Here is a 27,532-nt window from a genome sequence, read left to right as displayed (position 1 = left end):
TATAAAAGTGCAACTCCTCGAATTTCTTCGCCGCTTTTCGCTAAACGAAAGTGGTTCGCGTATACGAAGGTAGGTCGATGGATCAAATATTTGGAAGGTTTAATTGCTAATTGGAGGTTTACAATTCAGGCTTCGGGTATAATTACATCTCTTGGTGTACTAGTTTGCAAGACGGGATAAAGTTGTGTCTTTTAAAAATTTTATCAACATAGGAAATAGCGAAGTTCATAATGAAAACGAGTTTCATATTCCGATAACAAATTAACCGTTATCAGCACACATGTTGCATTGACACATTTATCTAACAAGAAGTAACATCGTTACTGATACAATTGCTGCATTTTTATTTATTCCGCGTTTCGACACAATGCGCTCGACGATTAAACGTCGCTTTTCCGTGATTTCAAAACCATCTAAACTCCTGTTCACTATCCAAACGATCTTTCAGCAAACGTTTACTGCTAACGATTATTGATTCGTTCGTTAACGGCGTGAACGGTTATGCATAATAAAAATATAACGATTGGAAGCTAATATTAACGACGTAACACAGATAATAACTCAATTTGAATGAAATGCACTTTGCTCGCGCGCGGTTAATTTATCGACAGTGACGGTATTCAGTGAAGCTTGAATCGCAAAATGGAATTGCCCGTTGTACGATCACAAGACTTGTATTGTTACACGTCGTCTGAGAAAGAAACGCGGTGTTTCGTAAGGGGAGCACTTCAGACTTAAAAAGGATAAGAAGTCAAATGCGTGGCATGAATAAAGCATTATCAGTGTTCCTTTCGCTCGGAAGCGTGTTCTTTGACGTAAATGCACGCTTTTTACTTCATCGGGTGTCTTACATGCTAACAAGTCAGCAGGAAAGGTAGCACGATTTTACGAACTCGCAGACTCATTCCTTTTCTCATTAACACGATACTACTACATACCGATCGTGATTTTTCTCGATGATTGCTTTCCCAGCGATCTTCTTTTGGCCAACCTTTTTCTCGATCGATGATTCTGGAAAAGTTGTCAATGAGATGCCATATCGTTTATTGCATATTACGCAAAGGAAAATATTTCCTTTAACTTCGACTTTAATTATACAGCAAAAACTGTAGAAATATTTGTTCATATACAGGGTGGTTGGTAACTGGTGGTACAAGCGGAAAGGGGGTGTTTCTACGCGAAAAAAGAAGTCGAAAATATAGAATAAAAATTTTTCGTTTGAGGCTTTGTTTTCGAGAAAATCGACTTTGAATTTTCGCTTGGTACGCGTGCACTTTATCACGTCTCGTTATAACGGATCTCACTGTAGATCGTTGTCTCGATGGAAAAATTAAAAAAAAGAAAAATTAAAAAAAGATTTTTATTCTATATTTTCGACTTCTTTTATGGCGTAGAATCGCCCCCTTTCCGCTTGTACCACCAGTTACCAACCACCCTGTATAATAATAACATCTAATACTTCAATGTTTTATAGTATACAGATATTTCTGTATCGAAATTCAACTTTACTTAAGTAGACTCAAATTACAGATTTTGTTACTCGTACCAGTTTCCTTCTGAACCTTTTGAATCATCAGCAATCTTTTCCTTCCTCTTTCCTCTTTCAATCATCACTATCTTTTTCCATTTTCCACAATTGTTCACCACTCTTCTACTTATCTTTCTTATCCTTCTTCCAGAAAACTTCTCTCGTGACAAATCTTATTATTTTAAACTTAACCCTTACAAAAAAAAGAAAGATATTTACAGCTCTATAAATATTTCTGACCATTCAGCCTTAATCTGTTCACAACCGAAACAACTCAAATCGAGGTACATTTATGGACATCGAAACAGTTTCTACAGAATTCCGATATTCTCGATAAATGAACGAAAATTGGTAACAAATCTGTCTTTGGTTCTTTAGGTCACCGAAACCAGTAATTAACGATTCTCAGTGACAAGAGAATCTGCCTTGTACAAGTGGTTTGTCTCGCAGTGGCAAACGCGAGCATTTGGTTTGTCCTATTTGTAAGCAACAAGTGTCTCGCTTCAATGAGAATGAATATTTAATCAAGACGTTGAGAAGTACGGTCCTAGGGGTTTTTATCGCGAAACTAAGGCAGAAGGGCAAAACCCTTCGACGCTTCGCGTTTCCAGGAATCCGCTGTTGCAGCTGTCGTCGTTCCGCGAATCTATAAAATACACACCTACTACGTGGCTGTGAATTAACTTCGTTTCGTTTATCGGCCGATTCATTATGCAATAATCGTAAATATCGTACCGTGGTATGATTTAAAATTAATATACACAGGTAATACGATCGGAACCGATGCGACTGGGGTGGCCGACGAAAATTGCGTAAATTTAACCGGCGAATTAAAAGTAATTAACCAAACCCGCTGATTATGGTGCGTGCAATTTTGTCACGGTTCCCGTAATCCGGTCACGTTTCCTCGTAAATTCATGCGAGACTTTATCATCAGGCAATATCGTCACTTGTTACGTCGTTCAGCAAAGTGGCCCACGGGTTTTTTACAGTCTCTCCCGGAATGGTTGCAGAGATGATCGACAGCCAACCATGAGAGAAAAAGTCGATGCAAGTTGGGCTCCTGTGTAGTCATTACGTAAAAATGCGACAGTTTCGACCAAGAGGGAAACTTTCGCGACGCTCGAACGAGAAATGTTGGGAATGCGTGAAAATGTGTTTCAGCGTAATGAAAGATTGTTTGGTTTTGCCCCGCGGGCAGTTCGTCTCGTTGAAATTATACGTGTTCACCGTCTCGTGTTTTTTAATTTGTAAATTAATATGTCACAATTTTATTAATGTACATTTTGTTAACTATCACTTTGTAGCAAGGAATTTCACGTATTGTATCAAGGAACGTAGAGGTTTAATTAATTAAACTGTAATTAATATTCTTTTGATATACAGCCTAATACATTTCTGCAAAATTGACTAGTTTATTATCATGTATCGAACACACGGGTCCTTCCTTTATCAAGTTTCAAGCGAAATAATAATTCTTAATTTTCTTCGTAATTTCTTAAGGATTTCTCGAGATTGTTTATATTTACGCAAGCATCGTGATGCTTATGAACGGGGCTGTACGTATCTTGCAGAAACAGAACAAACCTAAGAGATAGAACGATGGAAATTGATAGTCATAGAAACGATTCGAAATCGTCGAGAGTTAAATCGACTGAATCCTAACGTTTGTTTTTCATGTTGGCTGTGGTTCGATGAAGACGGCTGGCGCTTGACGAACTGAACCGTGCAGGACTCGCGTTACACAAATAGAAGGAGAAGAAGATGAAGAAGGCAAGATTAGCCAGTGGTATTTCCACGGAGAGGCGAAAGCTCGGATGCCACGACGAACAATTTGGCTCTGTAATTGCGACGAAGGAACAAATTGAATTCCTGTACGTATACGTCCGTACGTCCGGTTCTCCATCCGAGATAAACTCGAATAGGGGATCGCAATCTGCGACAGACTTTTCCTCCCGATCGATCCCGAAATCGCTCGTTGTCTCGAATTAACTCGACTCAATTTCCACACTCCGTAATCCTAAAACAATCTACGCGCGAATAAACGGTTGCTTGGTTAAGACGAAAAGTTACCATCTTTCTCTCGATTAACCATCGTCAGCGACGGAGCAACCTTTCGATCCAGCATCGATCGAAGCATATCGATAGGCGTAAAGAGGAAAGAAAAAATAACGCAGAATATAAAGAGAAAAAAGTTAAGAAGAAGGAGAATCGAAGCGAAGAGGAGAAAGAAGGGTGAGATGAAGAGAAGACGGAAAGAAGGAGACTAGCGGGTGGCATCTTTCGACGAGAGGCTCCTCGAGATAGAGGGGGATGCCACGAAGAGAGCAGTTTGGCCCTGTAATTACGGGCAAACAGCGTGGCCAGAGGGAGACAGGGCGGGAGGCAACCCGACGAACCCTATAATCTTGCTGGGACCGCCCCTTGTTTGCTTGTATAATTACCCTGTGGCCCTCCTTCGATGGGCCCTCGATGAGGCCCCGGTTCCAATCCTCGGGTCCGTTCGTCATTTCGTTCGTTCCACGCTTCGGCCATAATGCCGATATCATTACCTAATGCATCGCGCATGTATTCTGTTGCATGTGCCAGCGTTGGCATGGCCCTCGGCCTCTTCGCGATCCTCCGTCGCTTTCGTTTCCTCCCACCTTCTCGTTTCTTTCCTCTTCTAACCCCTTTCTCTCCTCCATATCGTTCCCTTCTTCTTCTTGTTCTTCCTTTTCTTGTCTATCTTCCTCCTCCTCATAATCCTTCCTCTCTTCTTCTTCGACGACGACTTCCTCTTGGCTTTACATCGACTCTGAGTATCCTCTCCCATCCCTCGACTCCGCTGCTCACCCTTAGTCGACGATTTCTCAGGATAGACGTAATTGGCTTATTTGCATTGTTCCGTCTGTGCCTGGGCTCCATCGTTCGCGATGCATCATTCGCGAGCCGAGAAAGAGGGAACGATTTTTCCTTGCAGCAACGTCGTTGCGTCACGACGCGACGCTACGAACAGAGTGCACTTTGTATATGCATTATAGTGCTGGGAGAGGCGCGTGCTGGGAATATTCGCGAGATCGTGGACGAGAAATATGGAAATTTATGCGAGAACGTTCGGATTTTACGGATCATTAAGGGGATATGGAGCGTCGACGGTACGACGCGAAGATCTTACTCCTCCAGCGTCAGCTTGTTGCCGGCTTTGTTACCCCCCTTAGTGATTGATGAGCGAGAATGACGACCGCTGTGCTTGATTCACGCGTGTAATTTGTAACTGTTCTTTTAACGGTTTCCATTGTACTCGCCTTCGACTTCCGACTATTTACTTACTGATGTTCTGTTCGAACCACCCTGCAAACAACGAAGCTTATCAAAGCGAATGCAGTCCAGTCATGCACCTTAAAGTCTCAATCACCATTGGTATCCATTATACTGTATCGTTCCTTTCTTATTTCCTTCAACGTGCTATATCAAACTGGAAGAAAGTTGTCAGGTTTATGTAACAGTTTGGCGCGTACTATAGAACTTGGAATATTTATTATCGTTCTGGGTGTATTATTTTGTTCGTTTATTATACATATAGCAAGCCATTGAATTTTTGTTAATTGCCTACGGTGTTACTCTATAGAAAAATTACCTCTATATTTTGCTATATTATATCGGCACATTAAGCAAGAAGCATTCTTTGATTTTATGACTGCAAGTTCCAGAATCTTAGTAATCTTAAAAACGGCACGTTATTGTACCGCAACTAACAGGATCATTTCTAATTTCACCTATTTATAGAAATTTATAGATATTATCGTTTCTAACGTTATTACTGTACAACTCATTCATTAAAATCATTTATTTCTTTGAATTTCAACGATTCCTTATGAAGTGTTTTTTGGCCCTGTAACTATGACTATTTTGAACTGAAACTATTTTTTATATATTTTCTATCACAGTGTAAAAATATAAATTTTGATAAAAGCCTACGGACTTGTACATGTCAATGTTCCTCCAGCATACGGTATCCCACGAAAAACTACGGTTCGTTAATCGCGTGCAGCCGATTCGACCACACGATTCGAAGCACGAGAATATGATTCCAGTGGAAAAGTGTATACGTACGCGTGCACTTTATCAAGGACCGTTTCTATCGCTGCGAGGAATCGCGACGTATCGATGCGGGACTATCGATATGATCGCTCAGTCGCGTGATCCTCTTTCCTTTTTTTCCATTTCCCTGTGCATGCTGGTGGTTCACCCCTCTTCTATGGGAATAGGGATTTGGAGCGATTCTTTGTGAAACTGTTCAAAATACTGGCCTTGAAAACGTATTTAAAAATCGTTGATACTCGTGCGCAGAAAACCTATCACGAATTCGTCATCTTCCACCTAATTGTATTTTCCTAACGTTAAAAAAAATATCTCGAGTATGAGCAAAATACGGAAAACTTGTCACTGATACGTGCGATTTCTCCTTGCAATTGTACGTTAAACATTTTCTTAAAGAGTATTAAAAAGACTGTTTCGTTTGCTAAAACGAATAAGATTGAAAAGGTTTGAAGATCGCAATAGGAAAATAGTATAATTCGTTTGGTCTAACTGGCACAGATCAACTACGAAAGTAACCACGTGTCATAGAGGTTTTGACAAGACACTGACGCATCCTCGAGGATTAGTAATTCACGGGGTGTAACTCGGTCCTGCTCGAGCCAAGAAGATACTCCGTGGAATAACGGAAGTATGCAGATTTTCGCGTAGTGACGGAGCTCGCGGTATGCTTTTGAAGTCGACGTCCCACCTACTGTTTTAACGGCTCCGACACGTTTTATACCTGTAGACCCCTGGTGTCAGACATCAGCCTTGGATATTACGCCGTAAGAGTTACGTCTTTGATGTCGCGCCACGACTGTTTCCGCGCTGTCAGTCGTTTTAGTAATTCTTCCTCGTCGCCTCGGAACTGCTCTGTGTCTGCTAATTGAGTCTTCAAGCCAGCCATTTCAACGAGAAGATCGGCGGAGAGTACGAAAAGCCTTTGTGTCGCGATCGACATCGTTCTTCTTCTCTTCCTCTGTGTGTGTAACCGGCTGGAAGTTGAACGTTACAGGGTGTAAGAGGAAACTCACGTTATAAACCGGAGTCGTAAGGCATTTTCTTGGCGATGCTTTTACGATCGGCGTGTGTCTCCTAATGAAGCGTACAGGCTGACCTATTTTTGGTTGTTTCTGGGTTAGGGAGACAGGAAATGTAAAAGGGGGCACCGAGATGTTCTGGATGCGTCTGTCTAGATGGATCTTCTCCAATGTGGAATTCGTACAACTTTCGTTAGACGTTGAGGTTTTACGTCTGAAACTTTGGTTATTGTGGTCTGACAGTTGTAAGGATTTCATTACATTTATATGTTAATTAGAATGGTACAAGGTTTTCTGAAATGTAAAGAAACCTTCTTTACATTTTTGTACTTTATCACAGAATCGTTTCTCGATATATATTTCTTCGTATATCACAGTTTTATAATTACTATATGGAATTTGATCTGTTGTGACGTAGTAGTTGCGAGAATGTTATTTTTGCTATGCATTATATCTTGCTTTTACATTTGTCATAACTACGAAAACATCCATCCAGTTCAGTCATCACGCGTACTTAATTCAGATAAAAGGCGACAAGTTGAATCATTTAACGACGCCATCAACCGGGTACTAAATCATTGTTTAACACGTAGATAAGCCATAATTGCGCGCATTTAATTACGTTCCTCCTCTATATTTCTACATATATATCTCTGTATAAAGAGATAGTAATCCAAAGGCAAAAAACTCGAGGAACGAAACGATCACTGATTATTCCATTCGCGGCATTTCGTGGAATCGTAAAGTTTCAAGCAGTCGGTTTTACAGCATAATATTCGTCTCACAGATATTTTATTCTCAAGAAGTTCATTCTCTCCTTCGGAGCACCCGTGGAAAAACAATGAAAACTACGACTGGTTTTCGATCTATGATACTTGTATACTACCTGATCTAGGGCCTCGTGCTGTAAATGTCTGGCACTTATTTATAAGACGTCAGCCAGCGATAAAATTTACATTCTAAGGGAACCTGAAGACGACGTATCAAACTGTTTGGTCTAAGTTCGACGCGAAAGTTGTAAAACGTGTATCTCGTCATCCGTCGTTGCCGTTTCGTAAGCCAGTGGATTATTCGTGGCCGGGTAATTCAACGTTTCCAGAGTACATCCGCGGCTTTTTCTTCTCCGTCTCCGGTATAAATTAGTGTCCCCTAATCCGCGTAACTACGAACAAAAACCGGGAGAATTATTTCTTGGCCCGTCTACGCTCAAAGATCCAGGATTAACGCGGCGACGTTGCGCTTTGTTTGCTCCGCCTTTGTTAAACGTGCGAGCGTTTTCATCGACGCTGTTAACGACATGAAAGATCAGACGACGATAACGTTACTTTCCGCTATGGAGAAAGATTCTGAGCTTTTCGTGTCTACAGTTTATATCTTTCGCGAGGTAAAAGTCCAAAGTTTATTCTTAAGCTTTTTAAACGACGATGAAGTTACTTTTAGTGTGGAAAAAGATTCCGAGTTTTTTTAGCTTTGTATGTTGTGTCTTTCATAGAGAAACAACATATCTTCGGTATTAGAATTTGAAATATTCTCAATCGTTAAAACTTTTTCTTTCATATTTCTTCGTTCACACGACGTTGCCATAATTGTTAGTATTTTTGGATCTGGTTTAACGATTATCCAGGGACGTTACACGTGATAATATAGATGGTTTAAATTTTTATTCTGAGAAGTCGATATAAACGTTGCGATTGAATAATTTAGAAGTTTCGAAAACGATCATCGATGCAGCCACGTTGGTCCACTCGATTACGATTACAGACGGGTTAACAATCACATTATATCGAGTTAATTAATACAATTCACCGTTGAACGAGCGTGCATACGTAATTGCGCGCTGAAAGCAACTTTTGCTGGATGGCTTATCACGTTCGCACAGTGATTACAACAGACCACATGGAAGCACGTGAAACCACTTGCTTGCGTAATGGGATCCTCCTTCTGAAATATTGCATCGTGTGAATGTTCCGTGGAGACACGACCGTGTTCGAGTAGATCTGAATAGAAATTCGTGTTAACGTTACCACCCACGCATGCTGTTTCCTTTATAAAACATTGTCTTTACGGCTCGTTCCTTTGACCTTTACATTGCTTAATTAATTTCTGTAACTCTCGAAAGTATTCATTTTAGAGACAACGAACGTTCTTTAATTTTCTAGAACATTACCAGAATGTCATTAACATATGCTTATTGATTTGTCTATAAAACATTCTCTTTGCGCCTCGTTGATTTAATCTTTACGTCCATCGATTAAGCGTAACCGAAATATAATTGACCGACTTATGTTATCGTTAATTTTTAAGTGAAATAGAAAGACGATAACTTTTTGCAGACAGCCGTATTTTTATTACCACGTACGAACTTTACGTATTTCATTTGTTAAAAGAACGCCGCATTATAATACTTAATTTAACATCAACCCATAAGATTAATGTAATATTAATCTATAACTATAAACATTGATCTAGATATTAATTATAGAAATTAATCAGGTACTTGCAATTGAAAGTATTCAGACACTGAAGCGTCTAAAATTTTACGCTAAATTATAGTAAAAAAAAAAAAGAAAAAAATAGAAATGAAAACTGCTCTCAAGGACTTCTGACCGCGCAATCGCAAATCAGAAGACACCTTTACAAGCGTGCACCGATTAATTGCAACAATCGCGATGGAAACAATCGCGTTCGACGTGCGGGTGGCGATGGTTGATAAATCATTGGGAAACGGTGCCGGAGCCAGCAATTTGCCAGCGGACTGTCATTACAGTCGGATGGTGTGTGGCATGAATCACGAACGTCCTCGTAGGCATCCACGATACACGAATGTGTATCATGGTGCGACGCACCACAGAAAAAAGATTTGAAGTTTTATACGAGCGGAGGGTCTGAGTCGATCAGCTGAGCAACAATTTGTCGTGATGTGGGCGGCTGGAATCTTACATATCCCTCGAATGCTGGCTATCCGAGCGTGTTGGTGAGACACGTGCGGATACGCGCGAGTACGCGCTCATACGTCCATGAACAGGCGACACCGTCCCCCACACAGGTCCACAATGAAATATATATACAGGGTGTTAAAAAGAATGAGATATAAGGAGTAATTCTAGACATGAAGACAGAAGTGAAAAAAATTTATGTATTACAACGATATTTGACATGTATTTTTCGAGTTAAAAACGATCTAGTTTTACGCTATAGGTGAATGTGACAGCTGATAAATATTTCTCTTCATTTCGTTTATTCTTCGCGTTTCTCTCGGAGGCAACCGAACGAAATTAAACGAAGACCACGGCCAGGAAATAGGACAAGCAATTTTGAGATTCAATAATCGGCACCGTATTAATAAAGCTGTGCTTCTATCACGATACATCTAATTAATCGTATCCTGTTGAACGTTGCTAAAGTGATTCGTCGTTGGATTATTTTTAAAAGTAAAATTCAATAATTAATTCCACGTTAATAAAACTGTCTCTCTATTTGCTTGCGCAGTTGAATATTTATTTTCTACCCTATCGAACCTTCCAAAAATGATTCTTTACTGGATCGTTTATAAAATTCTTATGCGTTTCTGTCGTTTCTTTCGTTAATTATTGTCGCGAATCGTTTACTAATTTAGCCTTTCAGGTAATCTGAAACATCTCCAAGTATTAGGTTGTCTGAAAAGTTTCTTTCGTTTTATGAGGAAATAATAGACGTACAACGCTTTGTTTTACCATTATTTTGTCGAATTACGTACGATCCATTTTGTTCTGTTGAGATAAACATCGCGACATTTCACAGACTTGATTTCACGTTTGTATGAAGGTGTACTGTGGTAAAAAACTCGTTTGCGAAAGAAAGACACTTTTCGGACAATCTAATATATATACATACTTATTAGCGTCTTCGTTACGTCACACAATCGTTCGTTGAGTCAAACGTTTGAAGCTTTTCTCGACGTATAATATTCAGCTTTTTGTAACACCGTGTATATACGCGCGTGTAACACCGATTTGTCTGGTCGCATCGGGAGAGAAAACGGTGTGGCTGTCTGCCGCTGGCTTTTCGCCATACGCCCACGCACATCCCCCTGCGAGCCCCGCTCGCTTCTCCAAACATGTCCCGAACTTAGAACAACGTCGCCACACTAATCCCACGGATCTGCAGGCAGACGCGACGGGGACCGATTCTTTCCCGTGTTTCTACACACGCAGCTGGCGTCTCACTTCTGCGTACTCGCGCGGATTAACCGTAAAAAGCATCGAGCTGTTCTGTGCGCACACTATCAAGTCAATGGGATCACGTTCAACCTCGATAATGGTTAAAACGGATGATATTTTAATTAAATTAGCTTATCCTGCTAAACTTATACTTGTGTGTTGATGGACACAAGGGGAAGTTCATTTCGAGGAAGATCTTTTAGAAGTTGGTTTCGAAGTAGTTGAAGCTCTTTGGATAAAGTAACTTTTGGCAGAAGTTTCTGTATGTATTAGATAGCTGAATATTGCATAAATGTGGCGAGGTTTGTCTGAGACCGTGTATTTGAAAATTTGGTATGATTGGATTATTGAGATTATGTGATAAATTAATTATCACAATTGACTATCGTCAGAATCATCTTGCACTCTGTTTGTATAAAATGGACATATAACATGGCATACATGTTGCTACGTATAACATTATTTTTCATTGTTTATTTAATCTTTATATAATGTTTGAAGATATATACAATGTTGGAATAGACACAGTCTTCAAATTGAAGAAAATAATAAAATTTGAAGAATATACATATGTAGGAAAGAATGAAGAACAGAAAGAGACTGACTTTTCTCGCATCCATCCATTCTGCCTCTCGTATCCCTGTATTTAATTTATATCTATCTCGAATCGATTAGAAGCTGTCACAAATATTCCAAATAACAGCCTCGAATTAAAAGAAATTCTACTAAAGTCACACAGGCGAATAAAACGAGGGTAATAGGTCCGAAGGTCTTTCGGAGCGAGTCGATTGAATGCGAGTTACGTACAGTGAATTGAATCCGTAGAGACTTATAAACGTGTTAGAGAAGCAGAAATGAAAAGGAAAGAGTTGCTTGTTTCGCGAGCTAATTGAACTCATCAGTAATACTTAGCTGGCAGGCTCCTCGTTAAACATCAGGACATTTCCTACCAGCAAGCATCTGCCATATGAAAGAATCCCCAGAAATTGATATTGCTTCGAGCCTTTTGACATCTGTCTATAATTTATCCTGTATCGATACGTTTTAGCAATTTGTTTGACACGAGATGCTTCCTTCCCTTTGATGAGAGAGAATTCTATAAGAGAAATCCTATCCTTTGTTGTATGGAGCGTGTTATTTTCGCGTTTACTTCAGGTGACTCGCGTGGATCTATAACGAGCGAAAGAAGGCTTGGGTCTTCAAAAATCGATACTCATAGAGGTCGACAGGAAGGATCAGTACACGTTAGACGCAGCACTGACTTTGATATCCTCTCTTATGACTTCCTTTCTGGACCTAGCTTCTGTCTTTTTGCCCTTACAGTACCGTGCAAAAGTCTTACACTGTTCACGAAAAGCAAATGGTTTACCTTTAGAAACCGATAGAAGGTTATTTAACGTTATTTTAATATCGTCGTTATTTATTTAAAAACGTCATAGAAATCATCGGAGGAGAGTGTCATTAACGAGTATCCTAGAATTTTCTCAGATTATCGACTAATTTAAGATAATCAACGTTTTACAAGATCCTCTTTTGCTATTCACACAACAGTCGGTTTGGAAATGTCGTCGAATAATTTTTTAATACATCCGTGTCTGCTATGACTCTACGAATTCTACTATTCTCTATTCAATTGTTTTTTACAAACATACCGTTCGTGACAAATGAAAAGTTTGTTGATTTGAAAATTACAAATATTTAGTTAGTTGCATAAAAGCATATTAAATTAGCATTACAAAATCAGTAACAATAGACAGCGAAGTCTACTACTTTTGCATAGTACTGTATTTCTGTAGATCTCAGCGACTGGTCCGCAAATAAGTCGTCGTCCTCCGTTGTGCCTTTTGTGTTTGTAAATCAAAAAGCCGAACCATCGAACGTAGAAACTGAATCAGCGGCACGGAAATCCTATCTTCCTACCGGTTCATAAAACGTAACCGATGTGTACGGTATCTCTGCTCTCCTGGCTGGCATGTATTCCCTGGCAAAAACGTCTTTTGAAGTTTCCTTGGCGGAAAGAGGCCACAGGGCACGCCATTGATTTAATGGGTGTACTTTTAGCCGCGGTTAAACACCACATCAAACCGCGCCCGCCTCGTCGACTTTCTTCCTTCCTACTTTAAGAGAACACAGGCTTCATTCGATAAATGACTTCTATACGACCGCTATCATTCCTCCACCACCGACACGGTTTAAACTCTTCCGCTCTGAGCAATGCTTCCGTGAATCACGTTCAGCTACCGTGGCGACCATTTCAAACGACGAATTCTTTTTCTCTCACTTCACTGCTATTATTATAGAATTATCCTGACCATTGGACGACTGCAAGGATCGTTAACGATATGACAGCTGGCTAGTTTCGAACGTAATTGAAGGGCTCATAGCAGAAATGGCTTTAGTCCGTGTTTCTTTTTCGTCTGTGACATTCCGAGAAACTCAGTGAAAAATTAAAATCTCAACCGTAGATTGTAATTATTGGACGTATAGAAATGTAATGTTTGTTTTTTGTCAACGACAAAAATTCGCTTTAAAAAATGCCATTATTTTCGTATACACTTGTATGTAGTTGAAATGTAAAGCTGAGGCTAATTGAAGATTCGTGACATTTTACTGCTATTATTATTTGTAACATCTAAAGTATTCTAGAAATCCAGAGTTACCGGTATATCCGTAGCAGCTACCGGTTAATTCGAGGAAAGTTCGTGAATCGAATTAAACTTTCAACCTGTTCCAATCTTTTCTCCTTATTTTTTCCCATTATTATATAACATTATCGCAAGCACGATAGATTGACGAGCTGAGCTTTTAGCCAGCGCGAAATTAAAAAGCTGTCCAAAGGTTAAACGACCGGCTTGAAATAAAGCAGTATATCGCGTGCGACGTTAGATAGTAGAGCTCCCGTTGAAACGATATACACTCGAATTCCTTCCCTCTATTTTCCCCTTCATTTTTTCCCCTTTCCACCCTTTCATACTTTCTTTCGCTCCCTTCTTTTTTTTTCTTTTCAATGAGGATTAACGCTACACGTTTCTCGTGTAAATTATGTATCTCGCGTTACACCGCTACGCATTACGAATCCTTTGGCTTTTCAAACTTCCTCCTCCTGTTTTTTTCTCTTTTTCTATTTCTTTTCTTTCTTTCTCTCTCTCTCTCTCTCGTCTTTTTCTTTTTTCTTTTTGATACAGTACGCGGTCTCGTGTTCGCGTCTTCTAGGTATACATCGGCGATGTATAATGTAAAATACGGAAACGTATTATCATTATGGCCCCGACGAACACAGAACGGCAATTATAATTAGGTCGGCTGACGATGATAAGCCTTCTGGGAATGCGTGACTCTTGATAAAGTTGGTGACATTTTTCCGTACTCACGAACCAGCCTCGTACGTGCGCCGTAAAACAAAAGGGCATTCTACGTTTCCTGTGAATTTATTACGCGACCATTTTTTTCGGCGACTTCACGCCATCGTTCTCTTTCTCTCTCTGTTTCTTCAAATTAATTTTCTCCAACAAGAATTTATAGAAGAAGAGGTCTTTTTATTTATCTTTCTTTTCTTTTCTTTTTAGTTCGTTGAAGTTCGTTGAAGTTCTCTTCTGTCCTTGAAGTATGACGTTAGAAGGACGGTCAGTATTGATTTTGATTGGAAAAGGGGAAGTTTGAAATATCAGCCGAAGAAGGTATGTAGTTAGAAGCAAACATTCAATATTTGCTGTTTACTGTTAGATTTTGCTCAAATGAAATATTCCTGGTGGATCGATGTCGATGTGTGATAGACGCGAGTGTGCGTCTCTGTTGTTTGCTTTGTTAATTCTTACTGTTACTTGTTTATGTTCAAGTTTAATATTTTTATTTGTCTTGGACTTTTGAAAAGCATGTACAAATTTTGAGATATTTACAGATGTGTCTACTATGTTATATCGTTCGTGTGTTATAATCGTTCATCGAAATGAACAAATATTTGAAACTTCGCACGATAAAAATTAATATTCTCTTGCAAGAACTTTAGCAGGAAAATTTTGCTTGATTCGTTTATCTATGTAGATTTAAATTTCTTTAAAAATTTACTTTAAAAATAATTCAAAATATCCGAAGTCATATTACGCTATCGGTAACAATACAGGAATACTGTAGAAATATGGAAAATTTAAAAAAGAACCATGTTTTCTGTTAAATCATTCAACGTGACGAATAAAAGAAGAAGTTTCAGGAATCAAATTTCATTCGCACTGTCAATGATATAGTTTATATATGCTGTGATGAATCAAACGTCATAAATAATTCATAAATAATATTTAAACGGAACAATGCTTAATATTAATATTCTATACGCTTATCTCACAAAATCTGAGATATTATTCGCTTAAACGCTGACTATCCATCCCAAAGATACACTGTTCGATCACAGCTCTCTTGAGCTATGAAAAAAGAAAGAAAAAAAAACGATTTAGAAGAACCGTAACACAGCATACTTTCTATCTGTCGTTCAATATTTTATCTATTACTAAATTCGATTTTGACGGAGCATCGTGTTTAGCTTTCAGTCAACGACAATAGAGCAACCTCAACCTCGATATACATCGAGTATGCGCTCGCGTCACGCGACAAGCCGCGTTATGAATATTGACAAAAATCGCTCGATAATTTATAGTCGATTGTGCCAAGTACTCATGAATTTATTCAATAGAGAACTCGACCTGGGTAATCCGCTTTCTATAAGTTGCCGATCTTGGATCGACGCGTTTTATTTCACCCTGGTCTTGTCCTCGATACACATGGAACAATGCGGAAACATGGTGCTAGCACGCGTCTTGCTTCAACCAGTTTCTTACCTTGCTCCACGATTTATATTCTTTGGTATTTAGAAGACAAATACACGAGGTATGACTATCGAGTCACGAGAAATAGTTTTAAAATTGTAACGTTATAATCGGAAAATATGGCATATATATATATATAGTTTTCAAATTATCATAAATATAAATTTATTATAGTTAAACAAGTATCAGACATACGTAGATTTTCGTGAGTGTATGCATTTTGGCCTTCAGATGTTTCATAAATTCGTCAGAAATTTGTGCGTATACGCGTGGTAATCCGAAAACTGTTCCTCGAAATTTTATTTATTTACGACACAGTGTCTGAATCATCGGGGATATGGTTTCATAATGATTCGACGACTATCAAATGTGTACATGTAGAAATGTTCATTCGTCAAAAATTCCTACACACGTAATTCGAGAATTCTGTTTCTCGAAATTTTATTCATCTCTGGCAATATAGTCGCGATATATGTGTTACATGAGTATACCGATACACGACAGCCGAATCTCATTTCAGTCCTAACTTTCGAAACGTTTCGTGTCTATAGCGCACATAATACATCCATAAAAGGTGTCTACAAGTGTTCGAACACTTTGGTTGGCCTGTGTGTGATAAGGTAAATTTCGTAGGGGTCGCTGGTTAGGGGTCAGAGGTTTCCTCGTATGTTCCATGTAAGCCCGGTCTGTTCTCGAGAAAGGGCACACACGGGCTTCCAATCAAATACACGTCAAGGAGCTTAACAAAGGACGGGCATAATTCATTGCGCGTATTGGTAGCCACGATCTGGCTTGGTCAAGCAAAAGGGTGAAGGTTGAGAAAAGTAAGAAACAGCGTTGTACGATGCGAGAAAAAGAGAAGGCTATATATCGGTAGGGGATAGAAACGAGGGAGAAAATGCGCGAGATAACAAACCAGAGAGCTCGCGGCTCTGCCAACCTTGTGAAATATGCACCCATATATCAATGGCGTGCATATCAATTGCCACTACTGCCAACTGGCATGACTATAAAGCCAGCCAACTGCTCGGATGCTGGCCAACGCCGTGGAATCGTACAGGGAGAAAAGGAAAGATCCGAGTCCCGGGTCCTACCTCCATGCTCGGCGAACCTTTCAGGGCCCGCGAGCCTGTTATTCGATCGGCCTTTATTAGCCATAAATTTGATATGATACGCGAGGAATATGATAATGGCCATCAGGTCATGGGGAATTGCCGAACGGATAGGTCGATGTTTCGCTCCTTTAACGTGTTGATGATGGTGTATATAGGTATATGCGATATGGGTGTTGGGTTGGTAGTGTGGACGTATACGCTTGACAGTCATTGGGCGAACCTTTTCGAGGAAGTTACATGGAGACTGATTGTATAAGTAGTTAAGTTGGAAGCCTACGGGGTGGTCAAAGAATGTATTATGGGCAGTTCATTTACAGGAATCTATTTGGAGATGAATACGTATTTGCGATAAAGTCTACAGTGTAACTCAAGCTCCTGTACACTTACATACTCACGTGTGTATATATGTATAAACCTTCGTTGAGGTTCCTCAAATTAAAAAAAAAAAAAGTAGAAAAGTTAGAGCACCCGGCCTACGAGGATTAAATAATAGGAATTACTTGCGTTGAGATAAATGAATTCAACTATTATGGCAGCTTTAGTTAATCTACTAACAGACAAGATTTCATTAGAATTTAATTTAATAGGTTAGTATGTAATTTAATTAGTTGATAGGTTAACGGAGTTCTATGTCAAATAATGCAAGTGTTTCGAGTTTAGATCGATCCTATGGAAGTCATGATTGATCTGACAGATACAAATTTGAATAAATACGCAGACACGTTTTAAAGCTTACTGTTATACGATACAATAAATCTGCATGTTTATTACATGCGAAATTTCTATATCTCGAACATACAAATATTATTTTTATATATGATTCACGTTGTAGATATTTCACACGCATCCATCAATGGAGATACTTGGTTAATTTATCTAATTTCATAATTTATTTTACACATCTTATTCGTACAACGAATACAATGTATCTTACTTATCAGTCTGTCTCGAAGCTTGTATTTATATTCCGTTTAATAATTATAAATTGAACATTACTTGTATATTTTTACGATCCTTATGGAATAATTGATATTCCATCGCAGGTTATATTCACTGTATCTCTCAAATATATTACGACTAAAGGAATTTTTAAGACCTCTAAAGTCTCCAGAAGATTTTTCTAATGTTCCCATAATCTTCCGGATCGGTATTCGGCCGGTTTACCATTTACCGGAATTCCCGACGATTTTACTTAACTTTAGTCGTATTAGATGCAATGATTCACTGGCCGCAAATGGTCGCACGATGAACACAATGCGCTCGTTAACGCGTCGGAGGGCAATTGGCCGTAAGTGTCTTCGTCTTAAATCCCTCTGACGTTATTCCCGCGCGTTATTACCAGTCGCGAAGTTGCCCCGTGGTAAACTGAATTAACGATAATAATTTAACGGAGGGGTGTACACGGAGTCCAGCCCGAGAAGCGAACCACTTCAGATTACAAAATTGCAGTAAACGCTTAAGCTCCGTGTGGAGTTCGAGTAAACTTTTCGAGAGGAGCTTAATTAGCATCAAGCCAACTCGAGGTGGGTGTACTGGAACAGAGAGAGAGAGAGAGAGAGAGAGAGAGAGAGCCCTAAATACATTCGTGCGAGTTCACGCGGAAACCAGAGTGGGGACTGAGGGGTCAAACGTAACCCAGCGTTCGCGTGGAGACACACGATGAAAGAGAACGAGCGAACGGAGGTAGATGGTAAGAGACGGAACATGAAGAAAGAAGAAGCGAAACGAACCTACTCGTTGGACTCGGCTCATGGTGAAGTAAAACAAAATTCATCTCTGATGGCCACCCATATGTATAAACATTTATTATACACGGCTTGGTAAAATGAACAGGTGGTGCAACAGAGCAAGGAGTGATTGCCAAAGTAAAATTTGTATTATATTTTCTCGCTCTTTCGTTATTATTGTGTACTAAAGACTAATAATATCTCATAACGTACAACAAGTTTGAGATGTCGGGTGATTTAAATAATGCTACCTTGCTACATGTATTAAATATTTTAACAATATTCGATAAGATGGTAGAAGATTCCATAAAACTAACAAGAAATTTCTTAATAACTTCGTCTTGCTAGAGTACTGAAATGTCACACTGTGCAGTTGTGTGTGAAAACTGGTGCTAAAACGATGGAGGCGGACGCGACTCGAGGGAGAGACGAATGATGGAAATGGTAGAAAAGGGAGAAGATACCTTCTGGCCGGTGCGTTAGGCTCGGTGAAGCTAATGTTACTTTTTACCAAAGGGAGTTGGCAGCCAGTTTGCTTTCCACGCCTGCCTCGTCGAGGCAGAGCCCTCTCCTCCGAGAGTGGGCGGAGGTTCGACTGTGCAAAATGACTTAATGAACGGTATCTTCTACTGCTGCTCTCTAATCATTCCGGCCACTTACTTCTTGCCGTCAGCCATTTACTTTCGCAACTAGCGCTTCTTGTTCTCCTTCTCCGTCTCTTTTCCTTTTTTCTTCTCTTTTTTACCCCCGACGACGAGATTCGATAATTACGGGAAAATCTCGCTGGAACACCTACGTGGACGTAGTTACGTAGCGGATCTTCATCGCGTGCCGTATCTCTTTCTTCTTTCGGATCTTTTTTTTCCTCTTCCTCCTCCCCTTTTTTCCCTTCTTCTTTAGATTCGAATCTCCGATAGAAATGCAGCTTCGTAGATCTCGCGGCGATTGGATGCTCGTTTCAAAGACAGTCTGCCATCCTCATTAATGGCCGCTGCTACGTTTCGGTGATGTCTTGCTGTAGGTATCGTTGAATGCCATCACGAACGAACCTCGTTCTACGTAACCGACGTTCACCGACGTAATGTTCGGGAAAACGATTTTGAAATTGGACGCGATGAGATAGGCTGTGAAGGTATTCGTTTAAGGGTCCGGAAAAATCCTCGTGGACTTTATGAGCGATGCGCTCTTTAATAGCGCTTAATTAACTCTTATCTACGGATCTATCTCGAAATACCGATTCCTCCACGTAACCTTAACAGACCTCGATAGACCTCGTAGGGTACCGTCTCTACCGGAAGGATCATTTTTCATGAAAACTAGTTAGCTTGTTCTTAGCATTTCCTTCGTCATTAATGGGCCGACATATTTTGCGAAAGTTTAAGTTAAAAGGAGAGTACTGTACACAATGGCAGACCGTTGCATAGGTCGTTAAATGGGCAAAATGGTTACGCGAGTGTCGGTAAATCTGTCTCGTTACCAGTGTCAGTGTTTTACACGCTGGAGATACAATTGCAAATTGAATGTCGGTGGTGGGTCAGTCGTGGGGAGCTGAAGGAGAAAGGTAAAACAGAAAGAGAATAAAAATGCTACCGGACGATCGTCGACCACGGACAGATTCATAACTTATAAATTAGATTCGTGGCGTCCGAGGTGGGGCGCGTTGACGCGTCGACGGGTAGCCCCGGGTCCAGCAAATATATTATGACGCCGTGGACTGCATTCTTTGCGAAATGCAATAACACTTCCCTTGTGCATTCTCCCTTCTTTCCACTCGGGGCCGGCGTAAGGTGAGTTCAGTTTGTTCCTCGGAAACCAGACTTTGTTTCTTTTCTTTTCCACAAACTTTCTACTTATAATGAAAAATCGAGAAGGCCGATACGATAAAAGGACAGCCCCAATAATTTGAGTAAAGAAGAAACTAACGGAAAGCAACTTGAAATCAATCGAAGTTTCACTTTCCGAAACACGTTATAAATTTACAGTCAAGTGTTATTCGTAGTAATAAAGTTTTGCACTTTTCAATATGAAACCTACATCCTCCACTTTCCTGTAATAAATTCAATTTCCAAATTGGAGCTACCTTATCGCTACAGACGCTTCAATTTATTACCACAAAATCTATCGACGTTATTTTTGTCACAATTTCTGCACTGTCTGTCTGCACTGTATCTCCCCCTTCACTTAGTTGCTTCCTTCATCCTTTTTCCACCCTTCTTTCATGCGTATTTGCACGCTATACGAAATGAAGGAAATGCAGAGAATCTTTCAGTCTTCATAGCGCAGTGGCTGTAAACGCGGCGAGGGGAAAGTATTAATATTGCATTCGAGACCATCTGGCGACACGGTGGGTTATTAAAATGTAAACTTCATTATCATTCCGCCGTTGTAATTACATTCCTTTTTTCCTCGCTTCGTTTTTTACCGCCGCCTTCTCAACCCCCGCCTTCTCAACCCCCGCCCTTATTCCATGGCCGACCTATCTGACTGTAGCCACTCGTTGGCTGCCAGTTACATTAGCGAGATCTCATTCCGATGCCAGATAGGGGTTGAGGGAAAGAAATCGAACTCGTGGGTGAAAATACCTTTCTCGTTTCTCCGCCGTTCGATTTCATCTTTGCTTACTTTTCCCCGTGTTCGAGAGGGTTGGTCTCCTTTTTACGGCGAAGCTGGCCGTCGCCGGTTTCCCATCCGTGGGCGAATTTACATGGGGCGTTTGATTGTCCCGGTTCGATGTCGTTCGACGGGTAAATTAGTTTTAATCGACGTTTCGCTTCAACTCGTTCATTATTGACCCGGACCGAAACGACGAGTATTGACGTAGTATACCTTTGCCACTGTTCTCATCAGGTAGAGTCCATACCTTGAGAAAAGTAAAACAACGAGAACGAAGTTGACTTTCGGCTCTGTTAAACCGAAAATATGCTACAAACGTTTTACTATTGCTTAGTGACACATTAAACGCCTTGGGGCGTTGAAATTCAGGGTTCAATAAAATCTGTAAGTTGCCAGCGAAATATGAGTTTGAATTTTTATATCGAATATTATCCAAATTTTCAAGAGAATTAAACGACACATATCTAGTTCTGAAAGCAAATAGAAAGACTTGGCGAACGTACCGAGTCTGAAACCTACTCTCCTGTAAAAGATAGGAAACTTGACTTATTGCATTCTTCCCTTGTAGTCTGCGTTTATTATCAACCTAATTATCCAACTATTATCACGATTAACCATCCAGCTTAGAAGATTACTGGCAAAACTGCCGCTCTTGACTCCAATTACCCCCGGTAGGATAATAGTTGGGTTACGCGGTTACGTTCAGCCGCGGTATCACGAATTAATAGCGATCGCGGAGGAAAGGGGATACGAAAGCACAAACGAATGTAATTACTTTTCTCATTTCGTACGGAATCTGCCGTGGAAATTACACGGAGGCTTGGATCCGCCTTTCGCGGTTTCGCTCGAAATTAACCACTTTTCGCGCGCGCGCCAGCCCTGGCGAATTGTTGTTAATTAATTCAGCCAGTAAGCGGGGCATATGGGGATCGGTGTCAGGTCGCACACACGTTCGTCAACAAAGAGGCCGGCAATTAATTAACCAAAGTGGCTCCGGTGAGGGCGGACGCATTGTTACAGCCTGCCAAGCTTTGGACCATTGTTGGACGCAGGATAGTCGGCGACCAACCTGAACCCCCTTCTGTGTCCTTGTTTCCGCGTCCTTGCACCGATACAAACTTCCTGACCGCTCCTGCGGTCCAGGATAGGAACCGACGTAGCCTCTTTCGACGGTTCCGTGAGCATTGTTAGCCCAGGAGTATTGTAAATGCCGCTACCAATTACGATTTCGCGATTTATCGCCGCTGTAAAATCACCGTTTTGTCGACCGATTATCGACCAGGATCGACTTGGTTGTAAAAGGCAATTTGTGCTCAATTATCATACCAGTTGAAGTAGCGTTGGGATTTCTCGAGATGCCGTTCTTGTTTTGTAATTTCAAAGAATTATTGTTGATCAAGGTCTTTATGAAGTACACTTAGCAGCAAAAGAGCAGAGTTTAAGTTTAGGCAATTGTTTCTAACGTAGTAGAAGTTGTCTAGGAAAGATTGCTGTGAACTGAACGATATTCACCCACGTGAGTATCAACTTTAAATTTTGTTTCCTCTCGTACAACTGTACGAAACGATTTCACGAGTAACATCTCTCCTTTCTCACTTCGAATTTGTAAGACAAAATTATACGATAACTGGCAATCGGCGGTTGCAGGAATTAATAAAATAATGTGTAAATATAAGAAATAAAAAATAATGTGTAAGTGAGAATTATTGCAAGCCGTGCTCGTTATTACAAACGAATACACGTTACATTGTATTCTCTGCCGTAGCAAACATTTCCAGCAAACATCGACAAAAGTACTGATTCTCCCCTTTTTCCGAACCCATTCATTATTACTCTGTATTAGGAACCCGTTTTATCGTGTAATCGATTTCCGCAAAAAAGAAACAATACACCGGAGGGTAAAATAGGCGAATACGTTTTCAACAGTGTTTCTATAGGAAACGCGAAACAAATATGGCGCCGGTAAAAGCTATCAGCGACCGTTTTGCAAACAATACGTTCCGCCGTGTTCTTCGAGCTGCGTCGTAGAAATTGCAATTGCGTCGGCTATATGGAAACTCACTTTGCCAACTCTGTCTTCGGGTTAACTTCGAACACCATCCTTTCGAAAACTTGGCCCCCTCCCCCCTTCCGTGAAACGAAATCAAATTGACCGAGAGGGGCGCGACGAGAAAGTATACATAAAGAGAGAGAGAGAGAGAGAGAGAAGGGGAACACAGAGTCGTCCATTCGTAAATCGGTCGCACCTGTTCTTCGTAAACTTGGCAAATATCGTTTGGGACGATTTAAACGCGAACGATCGATGCATCGACGCGTACATTCGCGTGAAAACTAAACGAAAGCAGAGGGACGTGAATCGAGGGCCTAGAACGATATACCAAACGCCGTGTTGAGGGTGTTGGATGTTGGGTCCAACAGATTTAGTTGGTGGCACGAGTACGTGACATGCAACCAGAAATCCGGTCAGCTGAAAAATTCATATCCGCGCTATTAACGGTCCGGAAACTGAATATGCCATATTGGTTTTCTGCATCACGCGTGAAGCGCGCCAGGGGAAACAAATCGAGCCCAGCACAAACACATGCACCAGCTTTGATTCCCGTACCGATTTTTCCCTTTATATTTCGCGTATAGTCGCCGGCAAAGATATAGTGGGGGAAATTGGATATGAGTAAAATTGATACATTTCATAGACAGTGTTCACAGTGAGGATGTACCGAGTATCCATAGTATGTTCTCCATCGAGTGTATACCTGCTCTTTCAAAGAGTACAAACGGTTGTAAACGTCGAAACAAAACAGGATCGAAACCCGAATAATAACAAATATGTCAAGTATAAATGGAATATACGATACGCAAACTCAGTGTGAAGAACTGCTATTGACTAGCAAATCAAAATCCCACGCAAGTCAACCCTTTCGCTCTCTTTGAATTATTTTACACACAATCGTTTTTTTAGCGTTTTTTTTTTAGCGTTCACGAGTTTCTTGATTTTTGCAAAGTATTTAAAGAATCGCTGTTGATACGCGCGATTTCCGATTTTAAAAGTGCGAGTCCTCGAAACGTTTAAGATCCTTTTGCTCGTTAAAAAATGTAAACTTGTCACACAAAACAGACGAGGACCGCATCAATGTAACGTGTATGCATCTGTACGTATATATGCAATATGCGTGTATCTGTTCGAAGAACTCTGCACACGCGTGAACGTGTGTGTGACTCAGAATATCGACGAAAATAACTGTCAAACGTGTAATGTATATATATGTAGATCCATCCCGTGGATGGTTCACGTGGTGTTAAGTCTGAGGGTGGTCATCAGGTCTCGCGTCATAGGTGAAATGTGTCGCGCATTTCAGCCAACGCGGGTTAATACTGACATCGACGTCAACGCAATATTAATACTTTCACGATGACTGGCGCTTATCAACGCTCCAACCTTTTCGTCCTATGGTTTCTAGTCATACTATACAGAGCGAGAGAGAACCTGCCGGCTGGGAATTCCGTTTCGTGATCAACCGGGTAAGCACAATCAACAGAGAGAGGACTTACATCGGGGAATAACAATGATCGTATTGAACGCGGGATCGTGAAAAACATTCCTTGGTCGTGGGCGTGGGTGATTTATGCGTCTGGTGGACAGGTAGTGTGTCGCTCTATTTACCGACCAACCCCGATTTCCATAAATAAAAATGAAGATAAAAATGGAATAAAAAGGAAAGGAATAAAAAAAAAAATGAATCTGTTCTATTTGCATGGTACAGAACGAAAGCGCGTCGGATCGTTGTTATCTTACGCTCTCGCGGACAATCGGTGATCAAGCCGCTCCTCGGGTAAATATAGCCGGCCTTCGTGCTATCTAGGCGAATAACAATAAGCTCCGATTACTGCTGACGAAACGGGATCTATGCTAATCGGCCCGCGTATATAACCGTGATTGGACCACTTTAAAACATCCACACGTACGTACATACACATATGTATACGAGATTACGGATAACTTCTGGCTGCGATATGCGATCCCTGTTTGACCTAATTTCTCTCTCAGGCTTTATTTCAGGACAAATATGACGAAACGCGGCGAGAGCAGCAGACCGGAGGTCAAGGTTGAAACCTCGTAGTAAAAGCATAACGACTAGGAGAGAAAGGCGTCTACTGTTCCTTGACGAGTCGAGTTATCCTTTCGACGCGATATTCTAACCGTGTCGGGTTCAGGTTTGCCGAAGCGAACTGCGAAATTGCAGTTCTACGAATCAACACGATCAAGGGGCACACCGTGAACCGTAGGGGGAACGTAACAATGATCGCATTCATCGTATCAAACGCGCAGTCAGCGCCGGTTCCCCTGTTGCCTGCCACGAGTGATTGGTAGAAAGTGATTCTGACACTCGAACTCAGAGGAGCTGTTGAAAATCGTCAACCGTTCATTGAGCGTCAAGCTTGGGCTCTTTATACGAGCCGGCTGGTTCCAGTCTTGCTTGTTCACGGCTTCACCGGAGGAATTACTGGCACGAAGTCAATTTAGAGATCATTCTTTACGTACTGATCCTTTGCTTTCTTGTTCACTGTTTCGTGGATCTAGATCGCTGTGTATACAGGGTTTTTCTGTTCCTCGGAGAATTTTTTGTGGCAATCAGAGAACTCTAGTCTTGCGGACATTAGAATTTCTTTGGAAAATTGAACTAATGTTATTGACGAAATTGTATAATTAAATTACTAAATTAATAAAGAGGAAATTGGTAAATTGTTAGACGAGAAAGGACGCGGCTATCCAAAATGTTCTGGTGAAATATTTCGGGATGTGAGTTCTAAGCATCGTTTTTCTGAACTCTGAAAGAGAAATGAAATTGCAGTTCAATTCTGCATACAATTACATCTCCAATATCTTGGCAAGTTAAGTTTACCTACGTTTGTGTAACATCTTCGAATTGCAAATTTTAAATAATTCTTGAAAATGAATCAGCAGTTTCGCATAAAACACGTTGCGATGTATAAAAAGAGTGCTTTAAAAAACGTAAACCTCGCGGTGAAAAAATTTTGAAAGCAAACTTCGAGCAAATTTCGAAGGCAATTTCTAGCGAATTCAGGGGGCAACGAAAAAATTTATCTGCTCATCAGCAAATTTCTAACACGCGTTTTTTCCTCTTTCGAACGAATGAGAAATCAACTGGATGGCGATCGAGAACAACGATAACAAGTCTCGATTTTAGACGCCTCGTATCGTACGTGTTTCGGCGCGATTGATTGACAGTCGATCGCGAACCGGTTCTCTGATAAAACATAAAACCACCGCTAAAGCCGTTCAGATTAGTCAAATTGAATTCTTAATCATTTTTCATTTATTATAAATGATAAATACAACATTGCTCGCGTGTATCGTTTAATCCTTAAAGAAGGTTCGAAATAGCTCATTGAATTCTGATATTTCTATTAAATATTTTTAATATATATAATTTCAAATATAACATAAAATAGTTTTTCTGTAGAATTAGTTGCCGATTGATGTATTTGCTGCAATAACGAGAGAGCTCCGCTTTCCAACAATTTGAATAAATCGTTTGAGTAAATGTTAAATCATATTCTGAAACGTGCTACCAATTTACATTCAACTAATGTCCGTAGCAATAAATTTTTCTGCTTTCCAATATGAAACCTATACCTTCCTCTCTCTTTCCGTAAATAGAACCCAATCGGACTGTTCAAGCCCAAGTTGCTCGAATTCAAGTATCTTGCCTAATCTAAACGAGACTTTAATTCCTGTCAAATCAAAGTGTAGTCGAACGAACGCGATCAGATTGTTCGAATTCAAGTCGCCCGGATTCAAATATCTTGTCTAATCTGAACGAGATTTAAATTTCGCCGGAACTTCGTCCTATTTACCGTACGTTGCTCCGAGAAAAAATACTTATTATGATTTATACCGAGTGTCGATCGCGGCTATTTCGTGTGACATTAGTTAGTTCGTTGTACAGGTAATCTTACGCAAACCGCAATTAGAGTCTCGATAGCACGGTCGTGATAAGGCCTCGAATAGATCGATCGGTCGATTTCTGCATTTGCACGTCCTGTGCACGGGCTTATTCGTATTTATAAGAACGATCGTTCATTGTCGAGAACAATGGAGACCAGTTGCCGATGAGCGATCGAAAACGATCAAGCTCGCGAGACACTTTGCGGTCCAGTGAACGCCTTGCTAAGAGACGATAAGAAGGAAATGCAATTTCACTGATGAAAACGTACACCCATTCGCCCCTAACGAAATAAATTGCGCGCTGGCTCGGTTGCTATGGTTTCATTGTTGCTGGCGCTTATTTTTCTGGTAATTGCTTTTTATAATTGCGACCACTATCGTTGAGCTGGCGAATGGTTTGCTCGTAAGACAATTAAACAGGTTGGTGGATTGAAACTTATCGTTGCCGCATGTCGAAATAGTA

General features: G+C 40.5%; 1 long non-coding RNA gene across 3 annotated transcripts in view; it reads left to right on the top strand.

Annotated features, from left to right (window-relative positions):
- The window catches only part of LOC138178842 (uncharacterized), a 170,230-nt gene that overhangs the window by 67,804 nt on the left and 74,894 nt on the right, over window positions 1–27,532 (top strand). For 2 of the 3 annotated variants that reach the window (XR_011172825.1, XR_011172824.1), the window contains exon 4: window positions 14,396–14,506. This is a non-coding gene — a long non-coding RNA (uncharacterized LOC138178842). Of the gene's footprint in view, window positions 1–14,395; window positions 14,507–17,078; window positions 22,989–27,532 lie in introns of those variants that run through there. The other variant, XR_011172826.1, reaches the window with a different exon arrangement.

This window comes from Bombus flavifrons, chromosome 4, assembly GCF_040668555.2.
Source record: "Bombus flavifrons isolate JBK064 chromosome 4, iyBomFlav1_principal, whole genome shotgun sequence".
Taxonomy (NCBI): Eukaryota; Metazoa; Arthropoda; class Insecta; order Hymenoptera; family Apidae; genus Bombus; species Bombus flavifrons.
The sequence above is the reverse complement of the archived record's forward strand: the minus strand, read 5'-3'. Positions and strand labels throughout refer to the sequence as shown.